Source organism: Trachypithecus francoisi, unplaced genomic scaffold (assembly GCF_009764315.1).
Source record: "Trachypithecus francoisi isolate TF-2019V2 unplaced genomic scaffold, Tfra_2.0 Lachesis_group2, whole genome shotgun sequence".
NCBI classification, from domain to species: Eukaryota; Metazoa; Chordata; class Mammalia; order Primates; family Cercopithecidae; genus Trachypithecus; species Trachypithecus francoisi.
In genome coordinates, this window is record NW_022681465.1 from 83,861,244 (window position 1) to 83,878,165 (window position 16,922).

Here is a 16,922-nt window from a genome sequence, read left to right on the forward strand (position 1 = left end):
TTTTTCCCTAATATCTTAGAGAGATGCGTCTAATAACCTTCAAAGCATGGGCAAAATCAGATTCTTTAACAATGTTTAGTAATATTAAATTATCTTCATTTAGCCCATGTTTACATGACACCAAACAGATCACATTTTTAAGGACTATTCCAGCATCTTGAAGCAAAACAGTTTCTTTCTTAAAATGAGAAACAGAGCAATACACAAAAGTAATACAGAAAAGTTTATTTCATATATATACATTGAAGAGTGTATATGCTCTGAACCTCTAGGGTTAACCAAGATCAAATATTGAGTTTGATATAAAAAATTTTTCATTTTATAGAAACATAACATTTTGGAGTTTTGACAAAGACCTTTCTAGCCTGGTGAATTCTTGTCTAACTGGAATACATACACTGATATTTTGAGCACAGAGTACCTTAGTACCTCTGGGGAGTTTCTCCCAGCTGCGAGGTATGAACCAATATGATAACCAAAGTCCTTATCTAATCGAAGTTACTAGAGAGGACTGTGGCCCACCTGAGTTAAGGGTCATTCTGGGAGAATAACTGGTCTCCATGAAAGTGAATCAATACATAGTTCTGTATAAGAACCCCCAGGATCTCTCCTTCAAGATGGTTACTGTCCTGACTTTGACTCATCCTGGTCAATTAACTCTGGGAAACGGGGAGCCTAACTTTAGAGAGACCTATTGGAAAACACCCCCAAGCACCAGAATCCATAATATGGGGTCTAGGGCTTGAAAGCCAGGACAGAGGGTGACTTTGCCTGCTTTCATGTTGTAACCCCAGATAAAGAAATGGTCACTTATGTAAGCACACAGTCAGAGCTGGGAGAGGTTAGTTTGCCTGGTCAGTAGGCAGCCAAACGGAGAAAATGAAGCACTGGGGATGGGGGTTGGTTATTTTCCATTTGCTGCCACTGCCCCCCTAGATCCATTCTGGACCCTTTTCCACCCAGCTCTGTGATGCAGGAGGACTGATCCCTATGGATGGGATCCCCTTGACCCCTGGAAGCTTAGGCCAGTGGGAGCCACTGGCAGAATACTGGAGGTCAGATAAAGAAAGATGTCAAACATTTCTTATGCCCTGCCTAGCTCCCTCTAACCCTGCACACAACTATATCCTCCCCCATCTCAAACCACTGACTGCCCCCTTTCACAAGGACAGCTTCTGTTGGATATCCACTCCCTTTCAAGACTCAATTCTCACTGGTAATGCTAGCTCCTTCCTTTGCACCTTGAAGTCTGGGGGTGCAAAGAGTTGGTGACTCAAGATGGTTTGCTGGTTTCCTCTGATCTGTCTACACCTCAGTAAACATCTCCTTTATTTCATGTTACCCAAAATCCTGCTGTTGTAACTTTTAATACCTTCTGGGACATGGCTGACAGAGTGGGAGGTAAATACATATATGCATGCATGCATATATATGTGTGTGTATATTTATGTATATATGTATAAATATATGTGTGTGTATATATATGCATATGTTTATCTGTGTGACCAGAGAGACCTCATTCCTAGGGAGGGAACTTTGATTTCTACAAAAAAAGAGTCAAAGGCTGCAGAAACTTTCCCTTGAAGGAAATGAGAAAGGGAAGGCAGAGAGAGGAAAGGACATAGAGATAATTTCTTCTTTGCCTTAGTATAATTTTTTAGTCCTCGATGTCTGATATGTGTTTAAATATTAAAGATTCCATGTCAAATAAGGTAATGTTAGGCATGTTTCCTCATCTAAGGAATTCTAAATTTCAAGTCCTTAAATTAGATCTTTTAAAGTGTTAAAAAAATCTAAATTAATTTAGATTTCCTAATTTCTTAATTTAAGCTCTCTTAATTTAGCTAGTTAAGATCTAAAGGCAAACTTCAACAAACTTTATTCCAAATCAAAAGTTGGCAACCTGCTCATAATATAAGATTATTTTAAAATGTACACCTATTTAGGAATGCATTCTGGTCCTTTAACCTCTGTGTTACCTAAAAGAAAGAATAATATATGTATATATGTTGCACACACATGGGTATAAACTTTTGACATCATCTTAAAATTGACAAAAACAACCTGGGAAATAATATAAGAAATGTTTAGCATTTTTAAGAAAATCATTGTGTTATTTATTGAAACTCTACTGTTACTGGTAACCATATAATTTCAAGGTTTATTTCCTAGCTGAATATATTCAAGGTTTGCTTTATTTTATAAAAGCTTTTGAAATAAATAATCAGTTCCCACATTAGCAGTGAGAGCTGAAAAACATCATCGCTGCTGCTATTGTCATTTCTTGGGGTTTTCAAATGTCAATTTTCATTCCAAAAGCTTATAACATGATGTGCACAATGAACAGGAAACAGATGTGTCCTAGAGATTTATTTTGATATTTTGTGTATATTTACTACAAACAGACAAGAATTAAAATATCAGCATAGTGTAAATTATCTAAAAAATGATCTTTAAAATGTTCCTAGATTGTGTGTACACAGAATTTAAAATATACACATACAAAAAATTTCCAGATTTGGGTTTCAGTCATATCAATTGTATTTATTATGTTGCTCTGAATTTCTTAAAACTAGGCTATCTACCTAGCCTTCCTAATGGGAATATTGAATTCAAATATAACTATAAATGGAATAAATTCCAAATTAATTATAAAATTCCATGCATATAATAATTATTTTTTCTGTGACTTTATGAACTTCATAACTTCTTATGAACTTAGTAACTTCTTAAATTTGGAAAGAGATTAAATCTTTTCAAACAACAGTGAAAGATAATATTACTTAGAAGCCTATGAACCTGTAATATAAAATCACTAAAGGAAGAAAAAGAGTGAAATATTGCAAAGATTCATACTAAATAGGTGAGCATTTTAAAATAACCTCATCTTGTGTTTCTGCATAGACCATTGCCATATTGTGGGGATTATGTACTGAGGGGTATGTGTGTGTGTGTGGGGGTATACACTACCAGTCATGTGTGTATTTTAAATGTTAGGACACAACCAAACTGACTTTTAATTTGCTGACTTGATTGGGTTTTTTTTTTTAGCTTTGAAATGTAGAAACAAATTTTATTTAAGATATGAAATATAATTTCTAAAATATCTTTTTTTCAGAAAACCATGGCTATTAGTCTCAAATACAAAAGCTATGAAACAAACCACCATCTTTCAATAATTTGAGCAAAGATAGAGTGCCTAAGGAACAACATAGGTGGACTTGCAGAGGATGGGCTGTTTTACTTCAACAACCATTTAAAAAAAAAAGCAAAAATGCATGGGTTTTGGGGTATATACATTAAGTTGAACCTTTGGCACTTGGAATCAGGGCATTTTGTCACATAGCATTAACACATATTAGAAAATTGTGTAATATCAAAGAAATAGAACTACCAGCATTCAAGCATTGTTGTCGACTAGGCAATAAAATGTTCTACTGAATGTTTCTTCTTTGTTCTAATTACTGTGTACACTGTGTAGCAACTTTCAAATGACAAAAGGAGCTTACACTTATTTTATTTTCTGTTTAAAACAGCACAGAAAACAAACTGTGCCCTGTTATACATTAACAATTAGCCCTGTTATACATTAATAATTTTAAAGAACATCAATCTTACAAGAAAAAGGCTAAGAACAAAAAATGTTTCCAGATACCAGACAGGTAAGAATGAGTGGTCTGTAGACCTGCACAGGGCTTTGCAGTGGTACTAAGCAAAAGCCACTTTGTAATTACTGGCAGTAAACAGAGATGCAGAATTATTTACCAGATATTTTAGGAAATCATGCAAATAGCCCAACAATAATGCAAGGCTCTTCTCATCAGGGGTTGTATAGGCCAACATTTCTCTAATTCTTACAATAATCTCAGTAGGTGTGGTACTCCGTAAACCTGGGACATGGGTGCATCAGGGTGAGCCAAGAGGATTTCAGCATACTTAGACCTGTTAAATTTGTAGAGCAGCTCAGTGCCCAACATCACAGTGAAATATTGTTTAAATCCTGCCATGTTATTAACCACATTTTCCCTATTATCCATGGTTCCCTGAGATTTCTTGCAGTTTGCATTCTCTTCCAGAATTGTACCTACCTTTTTCTTAGCAGTAAGTTGAAATGGCTGCTTCTGCCTGGTAAGGAAGTCCTAGTCCTCAATAAGCCATGATTTTAATTCTTCAGGAATCTTCACTTTAACTTTCATTCTCCTCTTAAATACTTCCTCTCTTTCAACAGTGAGATCTGCCAGGGCTCTTTTCTACTGAGGGGGCTGAAGTGCTTCACTGGTACTGCCACCATATTTGTTTCCAGGAGTCTTCTGCTTGTTCCTTCTGGTCTTCCTCGCAGATCCTGAAGGAATGTTCTCTACAGAGCGACCCCCCTATCTTAGCAGGAGAGCTGGTTGAAGATTTTTCTGCTGTATATCGGTTGTCTCTTTTCTTGAGGAGTTCCCTCACATCATATCTTATTTCTCTGCATGTTGCTTCTAGTTGTTTTTTTAAAGCTGCCTTCTGCAGATTGTTGTCCACAAGTTTGAGAACCCTGCTTTCTGGAATGCATTCAACCTTGTTTTTATTCCAACCAACAATCTTCCTTCTTGTCTTTCCAAGATCTCCTGGTGATTTCCCAGATGGAATCTTACAGATCTTCTGGGATGGTCTGGAAAGATGAAGTAGGAGACATAATCCAATAAAGAATAGCCAAGTATATTTTTGCACTTATAAGAAAATCTTCAGACCTCTCCTGGAATATGAGGTCACTTCAAGTCTCTCTACTTCATTTTGTCAACTCTGAATTCCATTTAATTGCTTAATAAATAAGGGTTGGAATAATTCTTAATATAAGAAACTAGAGTAAATTATTAATATGGTTTGGCTCTGTGTCTCCACCCAAATCTCATCTCAAATTGTAATCCCCATATGTTGAGGGAAGGAACTGGTGGAAGGTGATTGGATGATGGGGGCAGTTTCCCCCATGGTATTCTTGTGATAGTGAGGAAGTTCTTATGAGAGCTGATGATTTTAAAAGTGGCAGTTTGCCCTTCACTCTCTCTCTCGCCTGCCATGTTGTGAAAAAGGTGCTTGCTTGTCCTTCACCTTCTCCCATGACTGCAAGTTTCCTGAGCCCCTTCCAGCCATGCAGAACCTTGGGTCAATTAAACCCCTTTTATTTGTAAATTACCCAGTCTCAGGTAGTATCTTTATAGCAGTGTAAAAAGGGACTAACGCAATTACAGACCACTAGGAGTTGCCTGCTTCTTGGGATTTTACTTCCAGTATTTCTTTCTGTTTTCAGTTTGGGGGCACCTAATTCATTAGGATACTTATTATCATCATTGATTCAACCACAGAGCTGAAAGCAAATGGAGAAGGTGCTTCTCTATGTGGCCCACTTTGCCACGTTCTCATTCATATCTAGAACTCGTTCCCATTGAATACTCTCTATACTTTCTGGTTTCTTGTCTACTTTAGGCAAGTGCCTTAAAATTTTTGTGATCAACGGAGATATTCTGGAAAAGTTTTATATTCTGTAGTACTTTGTTCTAATTAGTAGGTATTATTGAACCAGTGCCTCAACCAAATAGTAAATGAACTATTATCATTTAAATAACCAAAGGCTATTTATCTTAAAGAACTCTAGTAGTTAGTTTTTTCTGTTTTGTATTCATTGTTGGTATAGTACTTCCTGTTGTTCTCTAGAATTTTTATATGTACCAAGTTGAAAATTGAAAAAGAAGATCTTTTAATTTGTCTACATTTACATGCATAGCAGCCAAATTACTGTAGAATATTTTAGACTAAAATTTACAATCATGCTCTTCTACTGTAAAATTTCTACACACTACTGAAAAGCATAATAGGCAGTAATTGTGAATCACTGATTATTTCTGATATGCCAGTGTAGACACATAAGCTAATCAGTTTTACCAAAAGTTTAAAAAGGAATAATTTTACTACTTCATTAATTTTACTACTACTCATGTAGACTAGGCCTCTTGATCCTCACCCACCACCTATAGTCACCTACAGTTTATTTGCAGGGTATATTTTTAATAAAATATTTATTATATAATATAAAATTAACCCTTTTAAATTATATAATTCAATGTTTTTTAGTATATTCAGAGTTGTGCCCCTATCACAACTATTTAATTTTAGAACATTTTCCTCACCCTAAAAAAAGAAACCTCTTACATATTAACAGTCATTACTAATTTCACCTTCCCTCTAGCTCCTGAAAGCCACAAATCTACTTTTTTTCTTTATAGATTAGCCTATTCTGGGCATTTCATAAGTGGAATCACACAGAATGTAGCCTCTTGTGTCTGGCTTTTTTCACTTAGCCTAATGTTGTCAAGGTTCACCCATATATTAGTACTTACTCCATTTTATAGCTGAACAGTATTCTGTTGTATGGGTATGCCACATTTTACTTGTCCATTCATTAGCTGATAAACCTTTAGATTGTTTCCACTGCTTCAATACTATAAATAATGCTACTTTGACATTGGTGTAGAAGTTTTTGTGTGGATATAGGTTTTCAATTCTCTTAGGTATAAACCTAAAAGTGAAATTTCTGGGTCACAAGATAACTTGATGTTTAATCCTTTGAGAAACTGACTGTTTTCTAAACTAGTTGCACTGTTTACAATTTCACCAGCAATCTAGGAGAGTATTAATTTCTTAACATCCTTGTCAACACTTGTTACTGTCTCATAGCCACCATAGTAGATGTGAAGTGGTATCTCATTGTGATTTTGATTTGAATTTCCCAGTAATTAATGATGTTGAGTATCTTTTCATGTGCTTGTTGGTCAGTTTCCTCCCTTCTTTGTAGAAAGGTGTATATATAGCATTTATTTATTTTTAAATTGGGTTATCTGTTGGAGTATTTTTAATCGTTGAGGTATAAGAGTTCTTTATATATTCTAGGTACTAGATGCTTCTAGATTTATGATTAGAAAATATTTTCTGCAATCATGTAGGTTGTGCTGTTGGTGTTGTGTCTAAGAAACCACTGCTTAACCCAAGATCATGAAGACTTAATACTCTGCTTCTATTAAGTGGTTTTATAGATTTAGCTCTTATATTTAGGTTTGTGATCCATTTTGAGTTAATATTTGTGTATAGTCTAAGGAAAGCTCCTCTATTCTTCTATTATTGTTTTGATTTTGTTAAATTTATATTTCTTAGTGTACCATAGTAATTCCCTTATTTCTTTTACACATTTTTTATTTTCTCCTTAGTTGCCCTGGGGATTATAGTTAACATATTAACCTAAAATAGTCCAGTTGGGATTAATTTTAATAGCATCCAAATCTTTGCTCCAAGACACTTCATTCCTTCCCCCTCTTTTGTGAGGCTATTGCCATTCAAATTATATTGTATTAATTATAAGCCCATCAACACAGTTTTATGATTATTACTCTATGTAGTTATCTTTTAAGTGTGATATGAAAAAAGTTATAAACAAAAATATATTTTTACCCCCTTTCACAGTAACATATGTAGTTACCTTTACTAGAGTTTTTCATTCCTTCATGTGAATTTGAATTATTGTCTAGTGTCCTTTCACTTCAAATGAACGACGACTTTAGCATTTCTTGAAGAACAATTCTGCTAGCAATGATTTCTCTAAGTATTTCTGTATCAGAGAATGTCTCAATTTCTCTTTTGAAAGATAGTGTTTGTAGATATGGTTAATAGTCTTTTTACTTTTAGCAATTTGATTATAACATCCTACTCTGTTCTGACCTTCATGATATCTGAGGAGAAGTCAGCTGAAAACTCCTTGCATAGGTTGAATACTTTTGTTGCTTTCATAATCTTCCCTTTTTCTTTGGCTTTTGGCAGTTTGACTATTGAATCAAGGTGTGAATCTCTTTGGCTCTATCCTAGCTGGAACTCATTAAGCTTTCAGAAAGTAATTATTATTTTTCACCAGATTTGGAAAGCTTTCAGCCATTATTTCTTCAGATACTCTTTTTCCACTCTTATTCTCCTCTTCTTCTGAAAATCTCTTTTTCTGGAACTCTCATCATGCATATGTTGGTATACTTGATGGTATTCCACACATCTCTGAGGCTCTGTTTATTTTTTCTGTTTTTTTCTTTTCTTTCTTTCTTTTTTATTTTTTTGGTGTTCTGTTCTTCAGACTGAATAATCTCAATTGACCTATCTTCAAGTTAATTGATTCTTTCTTTTGCCAGTTCAAATCTGTTGTTGAGCTTATGTAGTGAACTTATTATTTCAGTTACTGTGCTTTTTCTACTTCATAATTCCTAGTTTTTACAACATCTATATCTTTATTGATATTTTATATTTGATGAGACATGATTCTCCTACATTTAATTAGACTTTTTTAGTTATTTTATACATGTTTGCAACAGCTGACAAAGTTTTTTCTAACAAATCCAACATTTGGGATTCCTAATAAATGGTTTCCATTGCTGCTTTTCTCCCCCCACTGTGTTTAGGTTATACTTTCCTATTTCTTTGTAGTATTTTTTTGGTTGAACTGGAAATTTTAAATATTATCATATGGAAACTCTAAATCAGATTATTCACCCTAGAGTTTATTTTTATTGTTGTCTGCTGTTGTTGTCGTTGCTGCTGCTGCTGCTGCTGATGATGATAATGATAATGATGATTTGTGTTTATTTAGTGACTTTCTTGGACTAATTCTATAAAGTCTTTCTGTGGCTACTGAAGTCTCTCCTTCATTAGCTTAATGGTTAATTAATAACTAAACAGAGATGTTCTTTAGTATCTTAAAGAAACAATAAATCTTCTAGCCTTTGCTGAAGGGCTCTCTCTCTCTCTGTGTTGCAAGTACATCTTCAATGCACCAGTGGGCATTTCACAACTCTACCTTAGCTATCGCTTCCTGATGGCACAAAGCCTTAAGGTCAGTCAGAGGTGAGAGATTGGGATCTCAGGTCTTTCCAGGCCATATGCATGGACCCACACATGTACATGTCCTTTGAGATTTCTGGAACATGTAGAACCTTTCTAAAGTTCCCTATGGACATCTTTCAGATTACTGGATTGCTGTGGGATTAAATAATTGCCACAGATTTTTTTTTTTTTTTTACTTGAAATATAGCTGCTTTTATAGAGATAGCTCTAAGACAGTCCAAATAAAGACAAATCTTGAGAATGGAGCTTTTCAAGAAATTGCCTGCCGTACAGGTCAAATAGCAATAATTTTCTCAGGATAGGGTTTTACAGGAGCTCCAAAAGTGGCTGCTTTGTCAACTCCAATGGCTGTTAGATAGACTACGATTCTCTGTCACCTCCAGTGACTACTAGACTGCTGATTTTCATGGTTCTAAGGCCATTCCCCTTCAGAGCTACCACAGAGCTAGGAAGTGGGGGAAAATGGAAATACAACAAATTAAAATGTCACAGAGTTTTTTTCTGTTTTTCAAGATACCACTGTTTTTCTGGATTTCTTTGTTAATTTCTGCAAGTCTTTGGTTAATTACAGAGTTCTGAAAAAGTTGATTTTGACCATTTTTGCCAATATTCTCATTGCTTTTATCAAGGAAAAAATGTTTACAGGTTCTTCCTCCACAATTCCAAAAATATTTCTAGCCTCTTGTTTGTTTTAATATTGCACAAATATGCCTATTAATACAATCCATACAAGATAAGTTTTTCATTAAATATTTTAATGAAATTAAAGTATCATTTTCATTCCTAAGACTTGACTGTGATTAACACAAAGTAGAAAATTCTAATTCATTTCCCCTAACTCCTGGTGATATAAACTACAAAACAATCTCAAAACTAAGTGTTGTGGCTATAATAAGGAAAATCTAAATATTGCTACTCTGGCTAGACTGAATTTATATTTAAACATTTTACACTATTTTTTTGTTTCACTTTTTCTTTTTTGTTTTTTAGCGATGGGAACTCACCCTCTCACCCAGGCTAGAGGGCATTCATAGCTTACTGTAACTTCCAACCCCCGGGTTCAAGCAACCTCTGGTCTCAGCCTCCTGAGTAGCTAAGACTACAGGTGTATGCCACCACATCTGGCTAGCTTTTTAAAAAATAATTTTGTAGAGATCTCTCTATGTCGCCTAGGCTGGTATCAAATTCCCGGTTCAAGCAATCCTCCAGTCTCAACCTCCCAAAGTGCTTAGATGACAGGGTGAGATACCACATCTGGACCTGGGTTTATTTTTCTATGAGAGGTATGGGTCATAGTAAAAATAAATTATATGATCTTGTAAAACATTAATATAAATATGCAGTTATGATGTAGTCAAATGCCAGATACACATTGTTTGTAGCTTTTCAGGACTTTTTTCTAAATCCTTTAATGCCCAATTTTGCTAAGCGCTAATAATCATTCCTAGACTAATTAAATCCAATGTATTTTTTATAAATGTATAACAGATGCTTTCATTCCGTCCCAAGTCAAATGAAGACTGAGTCTGGTTCCAGTCAGTCTCCTTCAAACATAAGTAGGTTGGGAGGGAGTAGTTACTTTCCTCTCTTCATCACCACCACTTTTCCAGGTGTATAGCGCCCACTCTTAAGGTGTTTTAAGTGCTGTACACTGTTGAGAGTTATGTTATCTTCAGGGATGGTCAGATGTGGATTGACTCAGGCAACAGCCAAGTCAACACAACAGCTGGCCATGGCTGATGGTGGTTACTTGGTCTTAAAATAAATGATATACTTTGCTTTTTCAAATAGCAACTGATAGGCCCATGAGTAGCAAGAAGGCACTGAATGGGCACCGGAACAGCTACTAGGTGCTACCAAATGATGCTGCTGCTTTAAGTATGGATTGGACCATGTTTGGATGCTCTTTCCACCCTTCTCTGCAGTCACTCTAGGTCCAGATCCCCCATTACAGGATCCACCAATTTCTCTTCATTTTCATATCCTTTATGAGACTCTTTTTCATCCCAAAGTATTCAGTAACATTCTGTAGCTCCTGGAGAAAAGAAAACTAACTCTTTGGCCATGTAATCCTCCATTTTTCTTTTCTTCTCAGCAGGAGTTAATTTTGTTTTTAATCAATTCCAGAAAAAAAAAAAAAAAGAGGAGGGGGAACACTAAATTATCTCTTAATATTGGGAGCTTGAGAGAAAAATGTAGTCTTAAAAAGTTTCCTTTGTTATACCTCTTCTTTTTATGACCTTGAGATATTTCCCTTCTGTATAATCATGTAATGGTTTAATTAACATTATTCTCATTTTACTATTAGCCTTGCTAATGTTACAATTACCTACCCTATTACTTTTTATAGTTGAGATATATTTAGCCCTAATTTCACAGTAGATTCTTAAAACTCTTGCCCTTTTTGCTCTGTGGCATATCTGGGCCCACATTGGAGGAAAAAAACAAAACAAAAATAAAAACCTGAGCAGATTCTAATATTTACAGCCTTAATTTTGAACTTTCCAAACCTTCTGGTCCAAACATTGCTCTAGAGTGCTTCATGTGCAACTCGCACTTGACTCTTCATTCTTGCTTTACCCTGGTGTCTTCAGTGGTTTTTAACTCACAATCTGCCTCTATCCTCTTGGCTGCCTGCACTTTTCTTTTCTGGCGAGCAATCAACTACTCATGGCTATTTTTCATGAAGAGCCCCAAGGTCTCCTCTAACCATGCAGGGCTTTAAAAGCAGTCCCCAGCCCACAAAACAAAGACTTGGATGATAATGATTTAACAGCCCCTGCATCCCAGTAATTTACTTTGCCTCCCCCTAAAAAACTTAAAATGGCCAATATTGGTAGCATACATTTACTAATGTTTAAATACCTATTACATGTTGTTCAACAAAAGTGTTTAAAGCTTTTTTGGGTACCATTACAAGTTGCTTCATTTTTATCTTCTTCCAATTTTAAAAGAATTACCAAGGATTATTTTTCTAGCTTATGCTCTCTCATGAGAGACAAATGTCCACTTTTACAGCTTTATTCTGGTAATGCATACAATTTTATTTATTTATAATAAATAATAATAAATTTCTTTACAGAAGGCATTACATTAAATTTCATTGTATAAAAGTCTCACAGTGTACTTCTTGCATATGACATATTTCATCCCCTCTACTACAAAAATATGATAAAAATCAAGCCACTTCAGAAACCAAATAAGAGAAAAAAAGAACAGAATAAAAAACATGTTTGTGTATGTCAGTAAGAACTGTGGAAATATTCTATGCTTATAAGAAGCCCAAATTCCCTGGTATCTTTCTAAGATCCTTTCCAATCTGGTCTCAGCTTCACTCACTTTTCTTAACTTCTATTCCAGTCTCTTCATCTATTTTCATGTTACCTCTGCATAGAATGTCCATTACCTTTTTCTCCACCTAAAATATCCCCTGCCCACTCCCTGCAAGGTTAAATTTCAGTGCTATAATCTATTTGAAAGCCTTGACTTTATTTATTCTCTATTACAGGGATCAGATGCAATTGTATCATTCTATGTATGTTGTCTCTACGTAGCCTGTGAATACTCTTGAGGTTAGGTCCTAGTACTTCAACATCTCTGATTCCCCAGTATCTAAGAGACTTCCTCCTGAATAGAAGTAACTTCGTAAGTGTTTCAGTGCATTACATGAGCACAGATGCTGCAGAGAACAAACATTAGCAATTGTCTATCATTGTATAGATCATGATCTAGGAGAGAAGATAAAAAATGGGCACATTATTGTAAAATAAGCTATGTAAGTGTTATTATTTCAGAGCCAAATAACAGACTTCCTTCCCTTGATGCATTTATTTTGTATTAAAGACAAAGGGTATTTCCCCACACATGTGTTTAGTGACCCAGTCCTACCACAAGAAACGCCAGTCTTCTTGGTTTGAAATACGAATTAATCATTTTTTGTTGTAATTCTGGGATTTTAGAGCCCACTTACTTTATTTAACTTTTTACAAATTAGTTAAAAGAAAATAATTAAATCAGCTTGTCCAAACGCTCCTAGAATTGCATAACAGCTTAAAATATAATTAACTCGTATTTCAAATTAAGGGGCCCAGCAACGCAGCTAAAATGTTACTGCTCATCAGTGATTGTTATTCTGAGTCATAGAATGCCACGAATTGAACATTCCTGCCAGGGCACCACCCTGGTCCACCCTTCCCTGCTGCAGCCCTGGTGTGTCACTCATGTTGAAGTCTGCCAGTAAATCCAAGGAAGTTTCCTATAGTGCTGAGAACTGTTCCTCACCAGGATTCTGAAGTCAAGTTTTTGGTTTTTTTCTTAAATACCAGTTGCCCAAATGTCTTTGGACAAAGTTTCTGGCACAGGCTTGTTCAGGAAATAGGGAGGGAGAAACACCTATTTTATATTTTAAGTGAAAAAACACACAGGAATATTACGTAATAACAAAAAACAAATGGTTGGCTCATGGTGAAGTTTAAGTTCCATAACACTGTGACTTTATTTTGGTCAGAGAGGAAGCAGTTATAAGTTCTCAAGGTATATCAACAACAACTATTAGGATAATTTCACTAGACTGCTTAATTTAATAGGCTTAAAATGAAATATCCCAATGTTACAATTGAGGACAAAACTACTTATTTTCTGCTTCTAGTTACAAGTGAAAGAAATTAATGAACAGCAGGTTTGCAGTGGAATAATGACTGTTCTATCCATTTTTGCCTCTGCAGAACACAGCCCTGGAGCCCAATATATGCCAGAAATTAAAAATTATTTAACTAGACTAAGTTGTCCATATGAGTTAGCTTTGTGAGTTAGCCCCACTGTATATTCCCCTAAGTGCTTACACAGTAAAACTTAAAAATTCAAATCCTCATAAAATCTTTGTAAAAACGGAAACAGTTCTATATACTTCCATCTATCCCAACACCTGAGAGGGGAGGGGATGGGGTTGGAGTAAAACTACACTTTGATGCTACCTTAAAATGCATTTAAAATCTCATACTTGACTTTTAAAAAGAAAACATAATTTAAAAATGTTTCTTATAAAAATCTGTTATTTTAGCAAACAACAATTTTTAAATTATTTACTTTTGAGTAAAATCAGCGAGATGGCGGGCGCCTGTAGTCCCAGCTACTCGGGAGGCTGAGGCGAGAGAATGGCGTAAACCCGGGAGGCGGAGCTTGCAGTGAGCTGAGATCCGACCACTGCACTCCAGCCTGGGCGACAGAGCGAGACTCCGTCTCAAAAAAAAAAAAAAAAAAAAAAAAAAAATCAGCACGGGGCACCCCCACTACCCAGGTGGGAGTACCTTATTTATCCTGTGGCTTTGAGAACCCATAATCTTACTGCTAGAGAACCCTGGCATACATTAGACACGGAGTTCTAGACCCTCTTCTATTCCCAACCTTAGTGGAATGTTCTTCTCTTGTAAAAAAAAAAAAAAAAAAAAAAAAAACCTCTGATGGCCAGCCAGCCAATTTGAAAAGCAAATTCATGTGAATGTTATAATGGGTTTTGATGTTTTGATGTCTTCATGCATGCCCATTTTACAGAAGTATCTTCAAGATAATTCCCTAATCCAAGGTAAATATTTTTAAAGTAAGGATTCCAGAAACAATAATAGGTATTGATGGAGATATTTTTAGGCAGACATTAAAGTTTCCTCTTGTGATGGCCGTCAAATTTCACCACTTCCTACAGGGTCTACCACACACAGAGCCTGCCCTGTTTCCACGGTCTGTCTAATACCAATTCTTCTATTTACGGAGAAGAATGACTCATACTAACCCAGCACTTACTTTAATCCAGGCATTGTGCTAAATGCTTAGAGGCTCAGTTCATTTAATCCCCACAGCAATCCTCAGACCAGAGGTAGTACAGTATTTTCATTCCCACTTTACATTTGAGAAAACTGAGGCCTAGATAAACTTGATGACATTTCCCAAATCACACAGCTACTATATTGTGGTTCCAGGACTTGAGGCCAAGCAGTGTAACTCCAGAACCTTACTTACTCTAGTTACTTTACTCAGTATATTAGATTAACTCCAAGAAGAATACTCTGATTTTAAGTATATGTTTTTCTTTTTGAGATTATTAGTTAATAATCTCAATTACTCTTGCCTCATTTCATAGACACCCACTTTCCAAATTCTTAATCTGTTCAGTCTCTAATCTTTCAGCGCAGCCATCCCCAACCTTTTTGGCACAGATACCGGTTTCATGGAAGGCATTTTTTCCACAGACCAGGGGTCAGCGGAATGGTTTCAAGATGATTCAAACACATTACATTCATTGTGCACTTTATTCCTATTATAGTTACATTATAAGATATAATGAAGTACTTATGCAACTCACCATAATGTAGAATCAGTGGGAGCCCTGAGCCTGTTTTCCTGCGACTAGACAGTTTCATCTGGGGATGATGGGAGACAGTGACAGATCGTCAGGCATTAGATTCTCATAAGAAGTGTATGCAGTTCACAATAAGGTTCATGCTCCTACTCATGCTTCTAAATCCTACAAGAGAGCTGATCAAGTCTCACTTAAAATAGAAAAGTATGTAGTATAAAGTCTAGAGCTGAAACATTTGTCATCAAGTATCTCATATCATAACTAGTTTGTGCCTCTGGGTAAGTTTTTGTCTTCTCTAAATCCTTACTCAATGACATGTCTTTCTGTCAGTCAGACTAAAATTGGTTAAGAAAATAACTGGCTTGATATTTATTTGTATTTGGGTTTACTGAAGTTCAGAAAATAAGCATTGATTCTAAAACTAATTCTCCAACAATAGTTATCTCTCAGTCTCCACATTTGTATTGACTAGACATAAAAAAGATTCATAAATATCTAAATATGTACACATAAAATTTGTAACATGTGAAAATTAATTGTAACAATATCACTGTTAGTGACGGTTATCACCAATAATTTGTAAGTCCTAAAGGAAATAAAAATATCAAAATTGAAATTATGTATTAGCCCCCAGAAGAAAGGTAAATTTCCCAATGATTGTAACCTTGAACATATTATATGTTAACTCTACTTTATTTCAGTAAGATATTTTACAATTTCTTTTTGTTTTTTCTAATGAAATATATTGCAAGGTGCTAAAATGTCATATATGTATTTGCATATGTATGTATATGCTGTACATATGTATATACACATACATACATATGTGTTTGTGTATATATAGACACACTATTACATATTTTTGAAAACTAAGCAATTTAGAGAAGTATCATTGGGAAAGTACTTATGATTTTTAAATGTCTATGCATTAATCAATATCTATTGGTTACTGTTCAAAGCAAAGAGAGTCATACTGAGAGGTATAAGACATAACTGATACTACGGACAGGGAAATGAGATGTACACAGGAAATGAATTCCTTGGCAGGATATGAGAGCATTGAACACAAACAAAGGAACTTAAGTAAAGTCCAATGGGATTGCTGTGACCCAACACAATGCAATTTTTCTAGAGACTCATTTGTGTACATTTGAAGAAAGAACTGAGAAATGACATCATAAAAACTAAAAACATCTGAGAACAGGATTTTTAATGTATTCACTAAATAGTGAATCAGTTCAGATACATAATAGAAAAGGAATTTCTTGACTAATGGGTCAACATACTGAGATCTGATGGCCTTCAACTTCCTTGGGTCTGCCCACCCCATTTTTGACCCTCCTTAAACTTCTTCAGCTTTTGTCTTCTCCAGCTTTTAGTTGCTGCGATCCAGCGTATCCAGTGATCCCTGTGGGTTTCTTCCTTCCTGTCCCTCGTGTTACCTGTTCTGTGCTACCTGTGTTGTGTTCTGCTCAACGAACCCTCCTTTGGGTGGCACTCTTGTCCTGCCTAGCCCTAGTTCTGCTAGATAGAGATGTTCAATTAGTTGTTGAATTGAAGTGAATTGAATTGAACTGTTCCCCTCAGATTCCTCTAAACACAAATCCACTCATCTTTTCTGTTCTTTGAAACTCTCCAAACCGCTAAGACACAGCTATTT

The 16,922-nt window shown here is 35.4% G+C and overlaps 1 pseudogene; it reads right to left on the minus strand.

Annotated features, from left to right (window-relative positions):
- Positions 1 to 3,582: 3,582 nt before the first annotated feature.
- LOC117066056 lies at positions 3,583 to 4,608 on the minus strand (annotated as a pseudogene).
- Positions 4,609 to 16,922: the final 12,314 nt, after the last annotated feature.